General features: G+C 38.0%; 1 pseudogene; it reads right to left on the reverse strand.

Moving 5' to 3' along the window:
* Positions 1-4,623: 4,623 nt before the first annotated feature.
* Positions 4,624-24,224, reverse strand: LOC131736875 (TBC1 domain family member 2A-like; annotated as a pseudogene).
* Positions 24,225-24,688: the final 464 nt, after the last annotated feature.

Genomic DNA, 24,688 nt, shown 5'->3' on the forward strand with positions numbered 1-24,688 from the left:
TTGCAGATAACATTATTTATGTTTAAGACTGTGCATACTGTATAAAAAGAACGTACTGGTGTGTTAGAAACTGAATTATGTCTCCGCCTATTGGACATTACAATATTTAATCTCATATTATTGTTGGGGAAAATAAATATAATTTTCACTTTTAATTCGTCTTATTGTGTTGAAAGAAAAGGGGCTTGCCAGTAAGCTGCCCAGAGCCGCATTGTCCTCCGACGCTGTAGTTCTGAGGTGGCTGCATGGTGGGCCTGCAGTGTGTAAAAGAAGCGGTCGGCTGATGGCACACGCTTCGGAGAACAGTGTGTGTTCGTCTTCGCCGCTCCAGAGTCAGCGTGGCGGAGGTAGCGGTGGGCTGAGCCTAAAAATAATTGGCTATTCCAAATTGGGGAGAAAATAATAAAAACAATTGGTGACTACTAAACTGAAAAAAAAAAAAAAAAGTGTCATCCTGGCTGCCCATGGCAGCCCTGTCCCTTATTGATTCTATGATGGCTGTTGTTTCCAAGTATTAATGAAGTATTACAATCTGTAATTGATATTCATATTCTGTAATTCATATTCACGATTGCTCTCCGGCTGCCTGTGAAGAAGATTTGTTGATGCCCTACACTTTCCCAGCTACCCGTCCATTTCAATAGAATACCTACCCATTGATCATGGCGCTTTGCATAATGAACTTAGAATTATAAATGTAGTATTGTAATATGAGATGCCTCTATTTTGATGTCACTCACTGAAATACTTAAAGAATCTTTTCATAACGGGACTAGACGCCGTTGTAATCTGTAGCTGTAGTCAAAAAAAAAAAAAAAAAAACTTTAGGGAGATCTGCAGTCTATATGGTGTGGCCTTGGCAGAAATGAATAATACTTTAGACCTAATGCATAATTTTTCAATACTCAATTCACTGGAGACAGAAACCTGGCATGGGTGGAGGCTCCTTACATTTTGGTACTCTGCAATTAGTTGCATCCTGTTTGAAAGCTATGAAAGAAAAGAAGTGCCACATTAGCACTGTTTATGAAGTGGAATTGTATGTTGGGAAAATGTATAGTAAAATAAATCTCCTTCTTAGAAAGTAAGATTGGTCCACTTCCTTGCTATAATGCAAAATCCTTTAACCCTTGTTTGACCTTTGTTTCTGAAACTATGTAGGTAACCCTTCGGCCATTCTTCTCTTGAAAGAGCTGTTAAATGCCCTCATTAATGAGTGGCCAAGATGTCACATGTGATGAAGAATGTCATTTAGTAAGAGAGGCAAAAGGAATTTGAATTAGGACCAATATACTGTGAGGCATTCATATTTCATTTTGAAGCTTTTCTTTATACCAGATGTTTAAGACTAGGGTAGGGAGTGATTTACTTATTAGATTCTGTGACTGTAATTTGAAGCAATTATCTCCAACGAGATTGTGCTTTGTTCATGTACCAATTAGCTGAACAATGGTCGACTCGGGGGGGGGGGGGGGGGGGAAATAAAAATAGAAATGGCCCATAGAAGGGATCTTTGATACAATATGTGCCCAGAACTGAATACCATCTCCCTCACAAGTATCAAAATCGGTACCCAGGTCTCAGATCTTTTTGTACATTGTGCACCCTGTTTATACAAACCAAGACTAAGTACTCAATCTTAAACCATTAATGAGAACACTCCTCTCTATATTAAGGCTGCTACTTTTACATTTTCTTTTGTAAAGGTGCATATAACCTGCGGTAAACTCAACAGCATCATTTAAACGATGTCTGGGGCCATGTAAAGAAAAAAAAATACTGGTATAATAAATGAATATCAGAAAAAACAATACCTTTCAATTGGTCATTTAAGATCATTTCACATTTACACATTACACACTTTTCTATTAAAGTAGAAAAGTAAACACATAAGAAAAATATATTTGCACACACATGTGCTTCTGTGTTGGGAGTACAGAGCATTCAAAAACCTCATGGCTAATTAACATAAAGCTCAATCTTAAAGAGTAACTGTATTCCGAAAAAATATGTCCCCACTTGTTGCTACAACTGTTTGAATAAGGTACCTCTAATTTTTGTTTTCATTGTTAACATCCTGACAACTTTTTACACTTATAACTTTAAAGTCTGTTTCAAAGCTCTTTTATAAATGGCCACTCTAGTGAACTGGGGTTTGAGATCTATCCTCTAAATCACTGCAGGAAGAGCGCTGGCTTTTCTGTTCCGTACCACGTCATGGATCGTTATTGCTGTATAACCTGTTTGACAATGTGGTTAGTGATCCTAATTCACCATCAGTGCACTAGAACACACACACATATATACACAGACATGCTCAAATTTGTTGGTACCCTTACAGCTCATTGAAATAATGCTTCATTCCTCCTGAAAAGTGATGAAATTAACAGCTATTTTATCATGTATACTTGCATGCCTTTGGTATGTCATAGAATAAAGCAAAGAAGCTGTGAAAAGAGATGAATTATTGCTTATTCTACAAAGATATTCTAAAATGGCCTGGACACATTTGTTGGTACCCCTTAGAAAAGATAACAAATAGTTGGATTATAGTGATATTTCAAACTAATTAGTTTCTTTAATTAGTATCACACATGTCTCCAATCTTGTAATCAGTCATTCAGCCTATTTAAATGGAGAAAAGTAGTCACTGTGCTGTTTGGTATCATTGTGTGCACCACACTGAACATGGACCAGAGAAAGCAAAGGACAGAGTTGTATGAGGAGATCAGAAAGGAAATAATAGACAAGCATGGTAAAGGTAAAGGCTACAAGACCATCTCCAAGCAGCTTGATGTTCCTGTGACAACAGTTGCAAATATTATTAAGAAGTTTAAGGTCCATGGAACTGTAGCCAACCTCCCTGGGCACGGCCGCAAGAGGAAAATCGACCCCAGATTGAACAGAAGGATAGTGCGAAGTGTAGAAAAAGAACCAAGGATAAATGCCAAAGAGATACAAGCTGAACTCCAAGGTGAAGGTACGTCAGTTTCTGATCGCACCATCCGTTGCTTTTTGAGCGAAAGTGGGCTCCATGGAAGAAGACCCAGGAGGACACCACTTTTGAAAGAAAAACATAAAAAAGCCAGACTGGAATTTGCTAAAATGCATATTGACAAGCCACAATCCTTCTGGGAGAATGTCCTTTGGAGAGATGAGTCAAAATTGGAGCTTTTTGGCAAGTCACATCAGCTGTATGTTCACAGATGAAAAAATGAAGCTTTCAAAGAAAAGAACACCATACCTACAGTGAAACATGGAGGAGGCTCGGTTATGTTTTGGGGCTGCTTTGCTGCGCCTGGCACAGGGTGCCTTGAATCTGTGCAGGGCACAATGAAATCTCAAGACTATCAAGGCATTCTGGAGCGAAACGTACTGCCCAGTGTCAGAAAGCTCTGTCTCAGTCGCAGGCCATGGGTCCTCCAACAGGATAATGACCCAAAACACACAGCTAAAAGCACCCAAGAATGGATAAGAACAAAACATTAGACTATTCTGAAGTGGTCTTCTATGAGTCCTGATCTGAATCCTATCGAACATCTATGGAAAGAGCTGAAACTTGCAGTCTGGAGAAGGCACCCATCAAACCTGAGACAGCTGGAGCAGTTTGCTCAAGAAGAGTGGGCCAAACTACCTGTTAACAGGTGCAGAAGTCTCATTGAGAGCTACAGAAAATGTTTGATTGCAGTGATTGCCTCTAAAGGTTGTGCAACAAAATATTAGGTTAGCGGTCCCATCATTTTTGTCCATGCCATTTTCATTTGTTTTATTATTTACAATATTATGTTGAATAAAAAAATCAAAAGCAAAGTCTGATTTCTATTAAATATGGAATAAACAATGATGGATGCCAATTACTTTTGTCAGTTTCAAGTTATTTCAGAGAAAATTGTGCATTCTTCGTTTTTTGTGGAGGGGTACCAACAAATTTGAGCATGTCTGTATATATATATATATATATATATATATATATATATAGTAATGACTTGGTAAGAATGGAAGTGTGAGACAGGCGTTCTTCAAAAGCAGCAATCACTTTTATTTTGCATTAAAGAACAGGCTACATACTTCTTAGCAAGACAGGTTACTTCTCCAACTCTCCACTCCTGTCTAGCATGCAAGCTGCCTCTTACAGCCCACAACCCGTACAACATTGCAGGTTAACCACGACCAATCAGTGGCCACTATCAGCCCCACTCCCCCTGGCTCCTGCAAGGTACATATAATGATCCTGCAAGGTTGCACCAATAATCCAATATAGGGGAACAGTGTCTGCAGCAGGGTAAGCGTTCCTACGCATGGGAAGCACGGTCGCAGACCATGCAACTTTGCTCTGCAAAGCACTTCAAGCACAGACGCATGCACAAAGTCCCAGTGACAGCCTTTTGTTACAATATATATTATTAGTGATTGTATTAGAGGTTCATATATCATCATTTGATCCTCGACTAGCTTTTTTCTATATGGTCTCCTTTTCCAAACATAGATGAAAAAATTATGATTTTAAAATGTTGACTGCATCAGGATACACAACATAAAAGCTTGGATGTTGAATAATTAACTGGAATGTCATTGAGTAAAACAGAAATATATTGGGGAAAAGAAATACAGACGTTTCAGCAGTTTAATATTAGTTAATGTTTTTTATTAACATTTATTATCAGTAAACTAAAGGGAGGTATTAACACTGTTGTAGAACAATCTTTTCTGAATTTGCTGTGGGACAAATTAATAAATGAAGTGTTTCTCCACTGCAGTGTCAGCAAATGTTATTACTGTATTTATATAAACCTTTATAGAAACAAAAGAGAAATATTTTCAGTAGAATAAGATTTTGTTTAACAAATCTAAAACAACACAATGATAATACCAGTATTTGATGTTTTTCAGTTCAAATACCTTACACAAAGGATGCAAAAAATGCACACCATTTCATCAAAAAACAAGTTCTGTTATATTATACAGCAGAGAAAATGCCTTGAAAAGGGCTCATCTCAGCCAGTTAAAGTATGTTCTGGGTTTCACAGTTTAACCTTGTGAGGAGAGTGACACTGGTAATATATAAGTGCTTGTGCCGTAATACTTTCCTAAAATAATAATTCACTTTGAGAGACTTTGACTATAGTTCAGATTGCCATCACATTATAAAACAGCAATACAAAAATGAACGCCTAAATATTAGAAATGTTCTCGTTAATTCTCCCTATTGTGCAATAATACGTACATAAAAAATCCAATCAAATATCATAATATACAAATACAGAATACAAACATGTTCTAAATGTTTTACATGTATGTGTTTAGTCTTTGACCAGGTAATCAACCTGGCAACACCTGAGAAAATAAAGGCAGCTTGTATTGGTTGCCAACAGGCCTTTATAAAGTGATTCGAGTGAAAAAGACAACCCATTCTTCACAAAAATAATTAATTTTAACACATTTTTCCATTATTCTTATTTTTTATTTTAGCTTTTCTCTTCACATTTTTTAGTAAACAAAAAAGCACAAACAAAATCTCAACGTGTTTCGACAGAGTCTTAATCATGAGTAAACTTAATTTGATACAGAGGAACACCCCCCTTTTTTTATACTCAATTCTCCACAGGCGATTAATCACCTTTACGTCACAAACCTTCAATTGACAATCAGAACAATCAAAAACAACTGAAATTAATAAGTAATTAGGTACAGAAATGACAACAGAAGGCAGAAGACCATACTTTTTATATTATTTTAAACACTCAATCTGTACGTCAACACAAAACTTTTCATACCACTAAATATTCTTTTACTAAGTTACTTTTTTCTTTTTACTCTGCAACTTGAATAATGAACAGAGGTATATACTGTATACATACAAACATACATTCTACAAAAAATACCCATATTTAAAGTCTTCATTAAGGCCATGTGGTGGAACAGAATTTAAAAAAATATCACAAAAGTTTCCCTTCTCAAGAGTTGTTTGTCAACTGAGCCATCTCTTAAAAGGTGATTAATCACCTGTGGAAAATTGCGTGTATAAAAAAGGGGTGTTCCTCTGTATCAAATTAAGTCTACTCATGAATAAGATGAAACACGCTGAGATTTTGTTTGTGCTTTTTTGTTTTCTAAAAAATATTTGAAGAGAAAAGCTAAAATAAAAAATAAGAATAATGGGAACAATTTGTTAAAATTGGTTAAAATTCAGCGCAATAGACAATGCAGCCATGTGGAGTAGTGGTTAGGGCTCTGGACTCTTGACCGGAGGGTCATGGGTTCAATCCCCGGTCGGGGACACTGCTGTTGTACCCTTGAGCAAGGTACTTTACCTAGATTGCTCCAGTAAAAACCCAACTGTATAAATGGGTAATTGTATGTAAAAATAATGTGATATCTTGTAACAATTGTAAGTCGCCGTGGATTAGGGCGTCTGCTAAGAAATAAATAATAATATCCATAAATCTATTTATTTAACAGTTGGCATTTAAAAACTTTAGACACAAAGTTGTTACATGTCTTGCATCCCTTAAAAAATAAAAAATAAACATTTTTAAAATCATTACTGAATTAAACATTTTACCAGCGTTGAAAAATCTATATGTAGCGATCAATTATATATATATGGATAAGGGCGTCTGCTAAGAAATAAATAATAATATTATATATATATATATATATATATATACACACACATATACACACACACAGTATATATAGCACTGTATTCATCCTATTTTTTCCTTTTCAAGCTCAAGTAAAAAACGTTTGTGTTTTTGCTTTCGTCACTTAGTTTAGGTTTATCAGAGGTACATGAATTAAAACTGTACCTCTAAACCTAAGTGAACTCATGCAAATCATGAAGGATTGCCATACAATTTAACATAATTAAACAAAGCAACGTCTTCCACTTAACTTAGCAATAACTGAACTATGCAATTTACAGGAATATAAACAAACAACCAATGCATAAAAAATAAGTTTATTTCAGAGATAGTCTCGTTTAGAAAATCTGGAACCTGGTTGCCGGTCTGAAAAGTAACTGGAATCTCTGTACTTGTTCAGATTAGCCTGGCCTAAATTAATCACATTTCAAGACATTAATTTTCAAGATCTCCAATGAGTTTTTGTTTTCTTGGGAAACTACAAAATAATTAATTTACTGAACTGATCTGAGTGGAATGGAACTGCTGATTGAAGAAATTCAGAGACTGACAGATGATAATTATAGTAAAAGGCTGTTTTATGAGATAAGAAACAGGTTTATCCTTTGTGCCAATTGTGCTGCACTGTGTGTTGGTTTTGTGATGTGGAAGCCGAGGGCTTAGGACCACCATACTCCTTTCATGTGTGACTTAAACTGGATTTGAAGTCAAGCATTCAGAGATAATAATAATAATAATTTCTTTCTTAGCAGACGCCCTTATCCAGGGCGACTTACAAGATATCACATTATTTTTACATACAATTACCCATTTATACAGTTGGATTTTTACTGGAGCAATCTAGGTAAAGTACCTTGCTCAAGGGTACAGCAGCAGTGTCCCCACCGGGGATTGAACCCATGACCCTCCGGTCAAGAGTCCGGAGCCCTAACCACTACTCCACACTGCTGAGATGTAGTGTGTGTGTATTACCAACACACCTATTTCCATTAATATTCTGCATTTTGACAGGTTTGGTAAACTTAATTTGTTGACTCTAAAACAAGTATGTCGGTACATTACGCGCGCCATTACAAAATAAGAGCCGAACTGTACATGTAAAAATGTAAGTCTGACATACCTATATAGTCAACAACAGACAAAGGATAACAGTTAGATGTATGTGTGACATACACAATATGTAAGCCCCACTATATTCCACAGCAGGGAATAATAAGGCAAACAAATTAGTTTAAATAGTATCAGTGATGTGTAATTTTTCAATAACGTCAGGACGTGTGATGCAAGCTAACTGCAGTCTGTATTACTTCTTCATCTTCGTTGACAGCAGTGTCCAGGTCCTTGTCTTTGCACTCCACTTGTTGTTCTTTCACAAACTCCTCCTGTATCCTCTCCAGCTCCAGCAGCTCGGCTGTCAGCCTCTCCATGTGAAACTCTCGTCTGTTCTTCAGCAGCTTCATAGGGAAGGGGTTCATATCATTAAACGCTATGGTCATTAGTTTCCTAAAGACAGAAGATACAGAGAAAACAAAATGCCACTGATGAAACAACTGCAAAGTTAAAGGACCTGGGAACTCTGCATTTTTCCCCCTTTCAAAAAATACACAAATAAATAAATAAACAATAACGTATGGGCCTGCCAAAAGTAAAGTCATAAAAAGACAAAAAGACAAACACACACTTGAGAAACAATGCACAGTTCTAACAGGAACAAAAAATGTAAGTCTGACATACAAAGTTGTTGCTTGCTAATTTTATAACATAATTGTTTAGAGATTGAACCCATTAACTTCTACAGTGTATCAATCTTCAGGTGGTCCAAATCAGTCAATGGCCCCCTGTCTCTGCACAGCCAGCACTGCCTGGATTCTTGTCTAATACTGAAGCATGAATGGCTGCATCTAAATGAATGTGTTTGTATTTCAGGTTTAGTGGCTGGGCATAGGAGAAACATGGTGATTGAATCAATAATTCCAATGAAAAGGCTTTGAGAACTAAATGGAAACATATTTTTGCTGCTTTACAGTCATTGTGAGAAAGCTCTGCCAAATTATTATCATATAATCCCAGTTATTTCACTGAAAATCAAGAGAAAGCAGACTGATTGATCCAGTTCCGTGCTACAGTATAACAGAAAGGAAATGTTTTCAGTAAATAAAAGGCAACAGAACCTTGGAATTATTCATCCTTAGGATAACTTATTTTTACTACTAAGACCTAATGGCAAGAAAATTCTGTTTTTAATAGGATCTTAAACGGCTGGTTTCACAAACTACAATTAGCACTAATTTTGGACTACCTTACCTAAGATAACAATAGGTAGTCCAGGATTAGTGCTAATCAGGGCCTGTGAAACCAGCCAATTGACCTACCAGTTAAATTGTTCAACACTTTAATAATCTGCTTGCAAACTGTTCATTAAACAGCTATACATACAGTACATCTGTTTTCTACGCTGCAAAGAGGACATTATGTGGGGGCTCCATTACCTGTAGGAAGTGAATGGTAAAGAAGGACTTACGGTTTCATAGTGGATGCATGGTAAAGCTCAGTAAACTGCAAAATCACTGTTCACATTTACCATCATCAAAATGGTACAAGACAGTTTACTGAAATCGCTAACTTTACTAGTGGTTAAAAGCATGGCCACTGGAGAGAGTGAGATGAGTGTGAACTGTTTATACAGTCTGTGATTGACAGCAACTGGTCTGATGCGTCTGCTGTACATTATCATCATCCTCATTCTGCCTCACCTGCCATCAGAGATAGTTTTGGTGAAAAAACAGAGGTATTGGTAGATTTCCAGATTGTCGTGAATTTTTAGAATGTCCTCTTCATTGTACTTAAAGAGGGCCAGTGCATAGCGAAATATCACCTGGAAACAGAAAGAAGGAAATACTGTTCAGGTTAAAAAAGAAGGATACTTTCGCTCATCAAGTCGTCACTGGACTGAGCCCTTTTATAATTAATTATATTTTACTTATTTCCATGTTTTTCATTTTTACTCTCTATAACTCTCTAAAATGTCATTACTATAATTTAAAATAATTGGATAAGCTGTTACAATGTAAGTGTGACATACTGTGCACATGTTTGCAAGTTAAGACAATTTTTCTCAACAATTTGTGCTGAAAAATGTATTAAGCACGTTTCAACACAGTTGGGTAAGTGTGGGTGGTGTGGGTGGTGTTGGTGGTGGTGGGGTGGGTATTAAACACAGCCGGCGCTGTACCTTTGTGCCCTCATAGAGGAAAGCATCCCACGCTCTGAGCAGGATGTCGCTGACCAGACTTTCCACGAAGACCACCAGGAACAAGTTGAAGGTGATGAGGGAATGATCGATGCTGTGCTCCTTGAAGTGGGCCATCAGGCGAGGCATCTTCTCAGCAAGAAAGTCACGGAACACCCTCTGATCAGCCTGCAAGGAACAAAGAGCTCTGCTTAGAGCAGCAGGAGTTGCTCAGCTGTTAGAACAAATAGGGACTAGGACTGCCTGAATTAGCACATCCACAGTACTTACTGGTGAAGCAGAGGGGATAGCATTAAAACTCAGCTATAGGCTGACGAGCAGTGTCACAAATATTTTAACATTTTCTTAGTAATAACGGAGAGACATGGACAAATTAGCCAATTTCCATAACAGGTGCCTTTGGAAAATAGGCAAAAACTGGTCAAACAAAATCTCAAATAAAGACCTCCACGAGAAGACCAAATCATCACAGATACAAAAAGAAGAAGACTGAGGTGTATAGGCCACGTACTCAGGATGGAACAAACCCATATCCAGAAGGTAGCTCTACAATGGATACCACAAGGGAAAAGAAAATGAGGCAGAGAAAGTTGCCTAAGATCGAGAGGTGGCAAGGGCTTGTTGCGTCCTTGTGTCCCTGGAGGGAAGAAGAGGGTTCGCTGATTTGAAATCAGTTGTTGTACATACTGTACCTGAGAGGCAGTGAGGGTTTTGCTGTAGTAGTCTTGTGGCATTATGATTTCAACAACAGCCACCAGAAGGCATCCTCTTCACCCTTCAGAACTAAAAGTGCAATAGCTGCCAACCTGCAAGAGGAAACACACACACCACATGACTCCACTGGAAGTGTGCTGCTAATATTCAGAAGAAAAGGGGGACACATAGGTGTGCCAAGCCACATTTTTACACATTTTAGGCCCTATTTTGAAATAAATTCAGAGGAATTTGATGTATGAAACTAGCAAGAAATTATGTAAATTATACACTTATTTGTATTTATTATTATTTTATTTCTTAGCAGACACCCTTATCCAGGGTGACTTACAGTCGTTGACAAAAATACATTTCAAGAATCAGTATAAGTATTGATACGATTACGATTCAATAACGGAACAGATAACAGTGTCAGTGATAGTTACATCAGGATATAATTAAATACAAAATACTACAGATTAAATGACACTCGACAGATTACAGTACTCTAAAGTACAGGGTTAAATGCAGTAAAATAGGGAGCAGATAAGAGCAAGTAAAGTGCATTTAAGGAAGAGTGATAAGTGTCCAGATGGAAAAGAGGAGTTTCTACAGGTGCTGTCTGAAGAGGTGAGTCTTGAGGAGGCGCCGGAATTATTTTTAATCTGCCTGAATATGGCCACTCGTGCTTTCCACCACAGTTGTCTTTACAGTTGTGTAGAATATTAAAGAACATATCTGGGCCAGTATATTTGTGATTCCAAAAAAAGATATATTGTACAGGGGAGGGATGAGTAGCTAAGAATACACAACACAGTTAACAACCACTAGGTGTCATAATTACTCAAATCAATAAATAAACACTGTTTGCATGTGTATTCTTATTGCTATTTATAATACAACAACACATTGCTCTAGTATAGTGTCCTGGCATAGCTACCTCCAACGAAGTGCTCTAAAATGTTAAACACCAGTAATGCTGCCATTACCTGTGGCACTGCTTACCGGTAATAGGCATTATTCTCTGTTTTAGAAAAGGATAAGTTATGCTAGTCCACGTCCAAGAAGTACCAGAAAGTGTTTTGTCTTTTTTGGCAACACCTTTTACTACTTAATGAGCGAATGGCATTAAGAACTTTCAATACAAAAGGTACAGTATCGGTTGAGGCCCTGGCAGTAGCCGATGGTGGGGTTTTGCCAGGAGAAGGCTAGCAGAATGCGCTGCAGCTTTTGGACTGCGTCGGAGGTGGGCGAGGAGAAGTGCTTATTGCTGGTGAGGGTGCGGTGCAGGTCCAGCCTGATCTGCCGCGAGGCCAGGTGCTCCGACACCTCGCAGTGCTTCCTCAGCTCCTGGTAGCGATTGGGATTCCACTTCCTAGAGACCTGCGTCCGTGTCCTCACGATCCAGCGCCACACCTGCTCCCGGTACTCCACAGGGATCCCACACCGGATCAGGCCCTTCAGCTCTGGGGAGGGAGCCAGCTGGTCCAAGGGACGGCTGGCCAGGTAGTTAGCCCACCTTGTCCGCAAAGGCTTGTCCACCATCTCATTGTTGCGCAGGTTGTTGGAACGGATCTCCAGGGCCTGGATTTTGGCCAGGAGCTTCACGTCCTCTACTTCATAATCAGGAATGGTCTTGAATCCATAGTCGTCATACTCACTGGGAAGGAACACAAAGTTAAACAAGGATGCTGGTAACATGCAGTATTCACATATTCCCTAAATTATCATACAACATTGTACAGTAGGTGCATGGCTCCAGGTTTTTGTGATTTAGTTATGTGTAATGAACCTCTATGTTAAGTTGTACTGTTATATTTCTAATCAGTCCCCTCTGCCAGCGTATTCCTCCCCATCGCTGCAGGAGAGCATGGAGTTAGTTAGTTGAGTTGGAACAGTTGGCGGAGAGAGACAAAGGGAGAGAAGGGAGTGGGCTGAAGTTTGACGGTTAGGAGGTAAATGTGTTTGGAAGCCAGTACAAGAACCAGGAAAGGGTTATGTGTAAATGGTATATGTGCCTGAAACTAACCTGCCTAGGGTTATGTATAAGGCCCTGTGTAAATCGAGATTTCACGAACTGCGCAGAAATTGCGAACTTAGCCCAATACCGTGATTTTTTTCAATATTCTTATAATTATTATTTGTATTTCATACGATGGAGGTAAGCTATTCTGTATGTCCTGCAATGTTACTGCAAATCATCTCTTGACAGGCATTTAGATTCAAGTATTCACTGAAAGAGAAAGGCGGAAATCCAAGAAACCAAAAACGTGAACTTCCATGTTCCAAAAGTCCACTGAAAACCGTGAAGCACGAAACACATTAAATTTTGACCTGACAGGGATGTTTGTTTGCGCAAATATCCCTCTTGAAAAACTGGACAACCAAAAGTTATGTAATTTCTTCATACTGAGTGTAGCAAATGGTGGAGTGATTCCTTCATCAGCCCAGCTGAGACGTGAATACTTACCTAAAGTTGCCGACTATCACAAGCAGGAGATTATGGAATTAGTAAAACAGTCTGGTTGCTTGTCAATGGTCACCGACACGTCGACTGATGCCCAATAGCAATATATGTTTCACATTGTATTTGTTTTGCAGGGCCTAAATGGTGAACATGCATCTGACATAGAACTGAAAGCTGTCCTTGCAGATACACTTTACCCTCAGGCTGTTAATGACAACACCGTTTCACAAGCTATTGTAAAGTGCTTGAATAACTTTGACGTTGATTTTGAAGATGTCAGTGCATTTATCAATCTATTTGCTGTATAAAAAAATAATAATAATCTGTACACATAATTTATAAAATAGTTCTGTGCACAATCTGCAAAATAAGACACTTTACCCGTGATACTGCCTTGAACTTCTTTTTGGGCATATATACACCTTCACTGCCTAACATCAACCCTTATATATGGTCCTGGAATTGCAGTGTTTATTGACGCACATTGCTCTTTATGTGGTTGGTTAGGGAGCAGTTCAATGTCAATCCAATCTTTGACCTTTCTTTTTGCCTGCTAAGGTGTGCAGTGGTATTGTGATGTGGATTACTATACAGTTAACAGCAAGCTCATTTCAGCTGCTTGCATCAATCGCTCGAACAGCAGAACAAACATTTTCTGTTCAATTTACAATCAATACTATTCAATCTGAGTTCCTGTGCAGTTGTTAAGACTACAGTAAACTCTACGAAAGGAGTTTCTATAATATTGACAAAAACAAACTGAGAAAATAATCATGAAAAATAGGAAATGCATATAATTTGCACTTCTGTTCTAAACAGACCATGCAACAAAACAAAAAGAGTTTCTTTTGTTTTGTTTTAAAGAAGTGACATAAACAAAATATATATTTTTCTCAATTATTAAATTATCACATTAAAAGAGCAGGGCACATGACATAGAAAATCATAGACAGCAAAGCCCAGAAACTACTGTAAGTTCCAGCTCTTTTTTGGCTTTTCATTTGCGCACCTATTAGATCACAATTGCAACAAACCAACATTAACATTTTGATCCTTTGCTTGTTTTGGTATTTCAGTTCGGTTTATGAGGGTATTGTATGAAAATGGAACTGGTGTAGCTTGCAATCACATCATCAGTTTAGCAATAGAATTGCATTTTAAATATTTGAATATACTTAGTAACAAAAAAACAAGAAAGTAACCGGGGGGAAAAAAGTTTTCGCTGTGAAATCCCGGTATGGAAATGTCAGTACTGTCTTACCTGACAGGGTTGAGTTTAAAGCCATCCTTCTTGTCTCCCTGCAGTGAGTCCTCAATGAGCCTTTTCACCATCTCCTGCTGACTGCTGTCCAGCCCTTTGCTCTCCTGCAGCCTGCGTAGCACGACCAGGTACTTGCTCTCAATCTGGCAGTTTTTGGCCTCCAGGTAGGCACACTGCAACACAAAAGAGAGGTTTAGGGTTAGGATTAAAACAAAACACAGCAGCTGGTGAAAGCAGTAACCCTCCCACAACCTCCCACTCATTTCCAAGACAGGGCAGTCCAAAGGCAGAGGGTTTCTACACCCTGTTACTTTTTAACTGGGTTGAACTTGTTTATTAAAATGTAAAAATGAACCTAGTACATTTCCAAATAACTAATTTTACAGTTCTGATGGAGCCATTCCAATTATAATCTTGCTTCTGCTCCTTAAATTAATTTTATTTAAAAATCCTCTTCGCTGCAGTGTTCACTTGTTCCCTTGTGCTGCTTATATTAATTACAAGACTGCTATTTTCTACAGTGCAATATGTGTGTCACCCGAGTGCTTATGGACACTGTGGCTGTGAAGGGTCATTTCTTTGAAAGTTAAACTGTTGTGTACAATACATGTTTTTTTCCGATTACGATTCGGAAATCAAAGCGTTTATGTTTTGGGCAATTTTAGCATAGCCTGCAACTGAAATTATATTTATTTATTTATTTTTACAATTTTTGCTATTTGGTTCTTCTTTAAACCAGAGTCACCCTGGTATCAAATGTGATACCTATTAATTCAAGTGCTCCCAGAAATCCTGAAACAACTCTACTGTAGTACAATAGTTTTTCATGTCACAAAAATGGTCTGATCCTAAATATATCTAAAATAATTTAAAACCATTGCCAATCAGACCAGATAGATAAAACATCTAATTTGCTGCAATCATACCAGCCAGTAGCTGTTTCATTGCACAGTGCACTCAGGGGATATCACTATATGGAGCCATGACGCAGGCACTAGGACAGATCAAGCACTGATACAGAAACAGCTACAACTTGACCCACCCCAAAGAACACATTGGGGTCAACAAGATTAAACATTAATTTAATTTGCAAACCAGGCATTTGTGTTTTTGTGAACAGTGCCCTACATTCATAGCACTGTACTGTATTTAGAATTCACTACATATCTTTCCAATTTGCTTTCTGCATCTAGAGAAGACCTAGATTTGGAGATGAAAGGGAAACATCCCAGTCAGTCTGATCTGTTCATTCTGGGAGACTGGAGCTGGCTCAGTTGCTAACTTCTCTGTGGTTTTAATTAGTAATGCATGAACACACCCGAGGTTGCTGACCAGGCTAACAGCCAGCCAGTCAGAACTACTATGACAGTCAACTAAGAAGAAGAAACAAGGAGTGAAACCTAGCAGGAGTACAAAGAATTATAAAAATAAGGGAAGTACAGTATAAAATGAAAAAAGAAAAACCACAAATTACTAAAGAGAAACATAACAGAGGAAGTATCTCTGCAAAAAAAGCAAATAATTGACCAAAAATACTGACTGCCTATGTCTTTATTTATGCAGATACTAGACTACAATAACAAGGTAAGAAGGTATGTGGAGGAGTGGTTAGGGCTCTGGACTCTTGACCCGAGGGTCATGGGTTCAATCCCAGCTGGGGGACACTGCTGCTGTACCCTTGAGCAAGGTACTTTACCTCGATTGCTCCAGTAAAAACCCAACTGTATAAATGGGTAATTGTATGTAAAAATAATGTGATATCTTGTAACAATTGTAAGTCGCCCTAGATAAGGGTGTCTGCTAAGAAATAAATAATAATAAAAGTATATTAATAAACATGGTAAAACCCAGGTAAATTATTATAAATGCATTGTATAACCATGGGAAAAGCATGGGTAAAACTGCAGAAATACTGTGGTTAAACAGGAGGCCAAAGGAATGCTTTAAACTTTTAAAAAGTTACCAGGATGTGAAAATGATACAAAGTGAATCTAAAGTTGTTGTTTTCTTTTATTTTGTTTTGTTTTTTTGCGTTAGACTGTGTAAGAATAGTGCCCAGTAGGTCACCAGCTTGCGTCACTACATTAGAACCACTTGCAATCCATGTGTCACTAAGCAGTTTGCTTTATCATAATGTACCAGCATGCTAGTTGTTCTTTAATTTACTTTGGCTTCTTAGTGCAGACAGAGATGTCTCTAGGCGAAATCACAGATCTCATTGTGGTTTTGTGGTTAAAGCTATAAGAAAAAAGAAATAAACGAAACTCATTACTATTACTATTAATCTGGGGCCTAGGCTATAAAAGCTGAAAATAAGATGTTTAGTATTAAATAAAGTCACTTATATATTAGCCTTACACAGTGACGATACTGCATTAAAGACTTGTAGGTAAGGATAATATATTTTTTGAACATATATGTTTTTTAAACACAGTAAACGAATGAAATCAGAACACAATCTGTGGTTGTACTTAAAACATTTCTACTGTGAGCTCTACTTATTAAGAGCACAGGTTTGACCTAGTCCTGACTGATCACTGCTTTTCTTTGCTTTCATAATTGTACTCATTTGTACCCTATAAAACACTGTTTGAAAATCGCTGGGATACGTAAAAAAAAAGTGTGGCTAACTAATGTCAATTAATACACTGTACAAAAACAATATACTTGTTTTGTTCTAATAACAAAGAAATAGAAGAAAAAAATAGTTGGCCAACTGATCACGTGTCTGGAATTATTATTTGACTTTATATTTAAGTTTTGCTAATAAGCAGATAACTGGTCTCCTAACTTATCAGAGAGCAGTGTACCCCCTCATGCCTAGTAGCCTGGGGTTACACAGGGATCTTTTTTTTATATATATATACAGTATGTTTATGTTATTATAATAATTTTTGCTGTTCATTGTAACATCACATCAACACTGTGCAAGCCTGACCTATAGAGTACAAAATCACAGTAACGTGATACAAAGTACAGTCGAACCTGTCGTATCTGATCCTGCAAGATATGACACCATCATTACCCAATGGACCTGTGCCATGTGTGACTTACATATGCTGCTACCAACTGAATGGTACTGATGGAAACTGACCAATGCACATTTTATTATGGGTCTAAAACAGTAAATTCAGCTCTTAGCAGGTCAGAATTTGTACACGCTGTCACTTCACATAACTGCCCAGTTTAACCATAGTAAATAGAAAAGTAAAGGATTCATAAAATTACTGTACTGTTAAAAAGCGTGCATCCTTGTTGTTGTTTATGTCTCAGGTTAACACACACACACAATGTAAAAAAACCTGTCAGATTACTTTGGCATACACTGAGAAAGCACGTTAAGAACTGTTTGGAATGCTGTTTTGTAAACTGAGAAATACTGTACTTCAGTGCTTGTGCAGTCATTTTCACAGATTTTTTTGTATAGAATACATGCTGTGTCGTACTTTGGTGTTTTAGGCACACTGATGTACCTGACGTTGTTCATTTATAATGCCCCGACGTTAATAAAGAAACTACAATATACTAAAACGACTTCCTCTGAGATACAATATTAGTATATATTCGCTGGACCCCTGGACCGGTTCTACTATAAATGAATCATTCTTAGACTGGAGTGGCAAACAGTAATTGTGTGTCTGCTCCAATGCTAATAAAATCTAGTTAAGATGTCATGTTTGTAATGCTTATTGGATGCAGAGAAGGTGCAGAATACCGTATGTGACACCCCAGCAGTGAAAACATGGATCAGTTACTTTACTGCTTTTTCACATCATGCAGGATTACATGGTGGTCAAACAAAACCAACAAAAAGAGTGTGGTTTTATCCGTGTTTCTTGAAACAAGAGTTGACGTACTTCCCATGGCTGTAATGTAAAAGTAACTTTTAAAATAACCTTGAGGTTCTCAATCTTCTCCTGCAGCCTGCAGAAGGTCTCTGTGCCCATGGAATTGGCTACGGTACGCTGGGGGTCAGCCATGCAGGCGGCCACCTGCTCGGAGAGCTTGAGGATGACTTCCTGCTTGGCGTTGTTCTTCTCCATCATGAGCTGCACGTGCTGCTGCAGCTCATTCACTTGGCAGTCCTGCATGGCCAGCCGCTGCTCCAGCTCCTCCTTGTCTTTGAGCAGGGCCTCCAGTCGGCCGTCCAGGTCCGCGATACACCTCTCTTTGTGCCGCACCAGTTCCAGCCGCTCCTGCTCCCCTGCTGCAGACAGGAACTGTTTGCTGGTCCTCTTCTCCTGCTGTGCTGCCTCCAGGGCCTTGTGAAGGAGTCGCACCAGCTCCTGATTTCAAAACAAAAACACTATGGTCATTTACTCTTAAAGGTGAAGCTTCTTGAGCTGTGTTGGAGGTCCCGTAAATAAATTATACTGTAGGTGGTCCCTGAATAATGCACCTGTACTTTCTTTGTAATCTGAACCAGGTGGGATCAGACCTGTTCAGATTAGTGATTTGTTTGGAGTACTGATAATAAACTGTACCATACTAAAAATGCCTGGTATAGTATTTGTTTTAGGTTTTTGATTCTTGCATTTCCTGAAAAATCTGTAATATCCCTTTGAATAAAAAAATACTGTTTTACTTATCATATAAGAACAGCTGTTAACATAATGCATTTAATTACAATTATGGCTAAAGGTAAATTCAAATAGTCTACTGTACAATGCAATTTTCCCTAAAAAACAGCCTGTTGCAGTATTTATTAGTAGTGCATATGAGAAAAGGCTCTGAAGCTCTGCCCTATATTATACGTCAGTGGCCTTAAAACCAATTATCAGACATTATTATTATTACTATTTTGTTTATTTTGCAGACACCTTTATCCAAGGCGACTTACAGAGACTAGCGTGTGTGAACTATACATCAGCTGCAGAGTCACTTACAACAACGTCCACAAGGAGGTTAAGTGACTTGCTCAGGGTCACACAGTGACTCAGTGGCTGAACTGGAATCTGAGCCGCGGACCTCCTGATTACAAGCCCTTTTCTTTAACCACTGGACCACACAGCCTACTATTTCAATAACAATGTCCTTTTTTTAACCAATTATAAAAGCTGAATTCAGTGAAGTGTTTTTAGAAAAGACCAGCAAAATGACTGAAAATTCTGCACACTGCCTGCTGGTGGTCATTTTTCAAACCATTCAGGAGATCAGCTTAACTTGTGTTTTTAACAGGCTCAAAAAAGACCTTGTTTTTGCAGCTCTGTTCTTTGTACTCTGAAAGAAGAAAACAATGATAATGCAATAATAGTACCAAACACTGGAAATACTGTCCCAGTATTACAATAATAATGAGCAATGGTGTCTTGTAAAGTGGTTTCATAAGGTCCAGGATAACCGTGTCTTTAATCAAGACACAAAAACTAATGATAAAATAAGTCAAAATGCACATGCACAATAAATTCTGTGCACAAAGAAAGATTGTGTCTGTTGGTCTAATTTTAGATCAAATATACAATTAGCTACAAACTCTTGCATGTTGCAGATCAGGTGCATTTGATCACTGCGTTAAAAGTCGTATGGGTTACTAACAGGAAACAAGAAGGCGGCGATGCAAGATTAAAGTTTATGTTTGGGAAGCAATAAAATATGCTTATTGAAGCTCATAAAAATGTAAAAGGAAGTTTTGTGACCACAGGCAAAAATGTAAGCTGTCTTTTTATCATCATAAGATAGGAGTCATGAGCGAAAACCCAGAATTGCATTCAGGAGCTCTATTGTGACTGTTTAGATCTAGCCCTGCAGAAACAGTCCCTGCACAGGGCACAAAATTACCCTTGACTTCCTGACTCACCCTGCACACCATGCACTCATGCCTTTACCAGCTGAGCCTCTCGGGGGCCCCAGAGATTTTGTATTTTAATACATTTGTACTGTATGTGTTGATGACAAAATAATAAAAAAAAATTCTACATTGTAACCTTTATGGATTCATAGGAACAGTAGTACAGCACAAGAGTTTCACTTACAGACAATGAAGCAACAACAGACTCTCTTCACTGTTTCAGAAGTGCCCTTCAACCCTATTTTACATACACAGCTACTATAGAACATCATACCACCATGTTTATAACAATTTGGATTATCAGCAATACAGTTCTCACACTTTTAAAAAGCTCTCCTGTTAGGTAATGCATGAGTTATTCTGCTAAATGCGTTTGCCTTCACACCCAGTGACACCTTAGCCAAAGAGGAAAGAAGATGCACAGTAAAGCAACCAATTTGTGGTCAGCATGCAGGTTTCTGACTTGCATAGAAAAAGAGTTAAGACATCACACAGTCAATACAGTAGATCAGTACTTTAATCAGTTTAGGCAAAATTATTGCTGGTCTTGGATTTGAGTTTGTATTACTTTGTGTAACTGCTTGACTAAATCCACTGTTTCTGTCTTATGTTCGTTCATACCATGCTTACTATAGATACAACATCATATTTAAATACTATCATACAACTTTATAAAGGTTTACCACTGTGTTTTTGCACAGTATTTTTTACAGTTTTCCCATGCTTTCCCTGTGATTAGACTGTTATTTTCCCACAGTTTACCCTGGCTTTCCATGTTTATTAATATGCTTTACCATACCTAGCTGGTCTTTACAATGCTGACCTATGCTGTACCACTATGCTTTATGATTTTACTATGGGAAACATTTATAAGGTTCAATCATTCATTGTACAAGTGCCTCACAAGACATATTATTTAATAACTCAGTTATCAGTTGTTATGTGCTTAAATATACTTCAGACACCCAAACCAAACATATACCTTTTGTGACTTGAGCTCCTCAGTGAGCGTGAACACCTCGTGCTGGAGTCTGGATAGTTTGTCCACGGGGCTCCCCTCCTTTCCTGACACCTTCTCCCCAGAAGGCTGAAGAGAACTGGTCATTTTCTTCTCCCTCTTGTTCATGCTGCTTGATGGAGAACTCTTTCCTCCAGTCTTTACTTCCTGCGCAGACTCGTTTGTAACTGAAGAAACTGAAGGAGCTGAAAGGACTGTAGGTGCTGGGGGTGTCAGAGGTACAGGCGGTGCTGGAGGTGCTAGGAAAGAGAGCAAGCAAAGAAAGCATTTGAAATGCATGAATATTTTATATATATATATTTTTTCTTAAACTTGCTGGTTCTTTATTTTATTCTGGAGCCACCTACCTGACAATATACCCTTCATAATCATTAAACAAAAAAAGAAAATAATGATTATTTCTGGAATTCAAATTTGTTATACATACAAAAATCATCATAGAACTCATAGTACCAATGTTAATTCTAGGGTGCCTAGCCAAAACTACAATTTGCTGCAAAAGAAAATAGTTGTTAAAAAGAGCTGTTGTTTTCAATGAAAGGTGAAATTGTGAGCTATTTAGTGAGTTTTCTAGAAATTTCTTAAAAAAAGGCTTTATTGACGCTCATTCTTTATCTTATTAACAAGCTTTACTCCTGCATGGTTCACCTTTTAGGAACAGGAAACCTCTGCACATTTATAACAGCAGAAAGAGTTCTTACCCTGCATGAGAAGAATGTAATAGTTTCAGAGCCACTGTGGTGGTCCCCGCATTGAACTGATCCAGACATGAACTAAGCAGGAGACACAGACTTTGCAGTGCAGTTTCCTGTCAACTGAAGGATGCACCTGTTTCCCCCAGTATCTGTGTCACAGGATCCTCACAGGGACAGTCTTCAGACTGCTGAATCTTGTCAAAGTTGAACACACTCCGTCTCAGCTCCTGAGCTGGCTTGTTTCCACAGATATTGAGGACTGTGTTCCTGTAAGGGCAAGGCAGAGGAAACACAAACTGACTTCTGAAGGCAAAGTACAGAGAAAACGAAACTAAATGCATAGAAACAACACACACACACACAAACTAAAGTAGTACACAACAAATAACAAAATCCAAAGCTCAACTGGTTGCTTCTCTTGCTTACAGGTAGCTGCCTGGATAGGGCTGACTAGTTTACATAACAGGTTTGAATAACTTCTGTAAATTTTCAAATACAAAATGACCTTAGGATAAAAGCACATGTTGCTTCCCACTAGTGAAAACTTTGCTGTTATTAAATAGAAGCCAAGGAATATATTTTGGTTACAAAATATTAGGTGCTAGCAAATCATGAGCAACTGACATTGCCCTAGCCATTGCTGTGATTTTGGTACTTACACTGTACGTAAGAGAGCCATTTAATTCAGTGTGTTTTCCCATTAAGAGGCACATAAAGAACAAGGTATGCAGGTAGTGTCTTACTGTATCTCTGTGATGGGGTGCTTGTCTGGCAGACAGGCTGCGGCTTCTCCGACTAGGCCCTTGGGGGTCTTTACTGCTGGGAGGAAGTCCTCTGTCCTTCCTGAAAAAGAGCACAAGCATCTCAACTGCCCATCCCTTCAAACAAAGTACACATTTCATACATATTCATTTATCATGTGGAAATGCCATTCTAATGTACTGTAATACATTTGTACTTACTTGCTGGACTTCATGGAGTAAATATAATTAAATGATTAGATATACAAATGTATTATTTGGTTCCATTCTCCGTATTTCCAAAAGCTGTAGATATATGTATGTTTTAGTGAAATGAAAATTTCCTTCCCTGCACCTTTTGCTTGGGAAAGTTTCTGGCAACATTAGAGAGTCTCACTCACAACAGCTGTCAGAAACGGTGTTTGCGGGCTGTGTTGTTTAAGCTGCTGTCTTAAGAAAGTACAGGTTAAAAGTATATGTCATTCTTATACCAGAAGACAAGAGTCAGCTGTAAATACTGGGTCTATTTTATTATACATACAGAGGTGCATATACATCTTGCCAGCTTTAAACCTGTATACAGTACCTAGTCTAAAACAGCACCAGATCTAAAATAGTGTAAGTCCTTTTGTTATTTTGAGTTCTTTCCACCACACAGCACCAACATTCTCCTGTATGATCATCATTTTTGATTGTTTGAATTCATTAAGATATCTGACACCAGACACAATAAACAAAGTCCTGGTACTTTTGTTACCTCACCTAATTAAAGCATTGCATTTCTTGCTTCACATTACACCTCATGAAAATATCTTAGATATAATTACAATAAAGGGCAAAACATGAAAAAATATGTGGTGGTTACAAGAGTATAGCAACACTTTGTAAGCGTTTAGAATAAATAATTTAAATTGGGTTATTCCGGTTCAGCTGTTTTGTTTTGCATGCACACAACACCTACCCTGGAACCCTTTTCTCCATCAGATCACAAACTGAAGAACCCCACCCCACACACAATTTGGTCAACTTGAGCTAGAATTAAAACTGGGCTGTCAGTGAGCTTACCTTCCCAAGGTGCAGAAGGCAGTTGGCAGAGCTGTGTGGAGGTAGTGGAGGGCTCTGCAGGTATTTTCACCAGGCTGGTATTGTGCTGCCACCGTTTTATTTGCAGCTGCTGCAACCAATACAGCATGGCTTGGCTGTTTAATGCCTGTAAAACAAAAACAAAACAAACTAGATGGTAACTTTACAAGTTGTGGGGCTTGCTTTATTGGGAAAGTGGACAAAGTAGCTGATTTGTGTCAAAAGTCACATTGTTTATTAATTGTCTCATGCTTAGAATGTGCTAGAATTTGAAATTTCTCAAAGTTCTATGACAGTTAATTCAACAGTGGGATGTAGCCTACTGAAAGAAGTTGATGCGGTTACTAAAACAGCTGTACCTCTTGATTGGTAGACGCCATTCCTGTTTTGATTTCATATTTGAATAGCTGAGAAGTAGAGGAAGATTTCATTTGCTCTAAGTAGTTGTCTAACTTGTTGGGAAAGTGGTCAAAATGGCAGTTTATAAAAAGTTAGAGAAAAATTTAGTTGGTGCGGTTACTAAAACAGGTGGACCTCTTGATTGATAAAAGTTATTTATGTTTTGATTTCAAATTTGAATAGCAGAGAAGTAGAGAAAGATGTCATACTCTCTAACTTTTTGACTTACTTCTTGGGAAAGTGGTCAAAGTAGCTGATTTGTGTCAAAAGTTACATCGTTTACAGTAAATAGAATGTTGGAAGTCTGGGAGTTTTTAAACAATGGGGAGCTTTAGAATGTTGAAAAAAGTCCCATTAAAGTGAATGAAGATAGACAAAAAAAGGATAAAAAGCTTAATAGTTTAAAAAGTATAAAAGATATCAAAAAGTTGTATACAAGCACACTATTCCAGACCGGTCTACATGTTTTAAAGTTTGAACGGTGTTTCTATCTTAAACGGTGTAAGAGGAGTAGCGTGCCAAAGAATAAGAAGAAGAAGAAGTACGTTGAAGATTTAAAGTGGGGACTCTTGCTTCGCAAGCCCCACTAATAAAAATGGTTGGTAATTGTGACAGAGAATGAATGAATCCTCGTCAACAATCTCCCTCTC

This window comes from Acipenser ruthenus, chromosome 4 (assembly GCF_902713425.1).
Source record: "Acipenser ruthenus chromosome 4, fAciRut3.2 maternal haplotype, whole genome shotgun sequence".
Lineage (NCBI taxonomy): Eukaryota > Metazoa > Chordata > Actinopteri > Acipenseriformes > Acipenseridae > Acipenser > Acipenser ruthenus.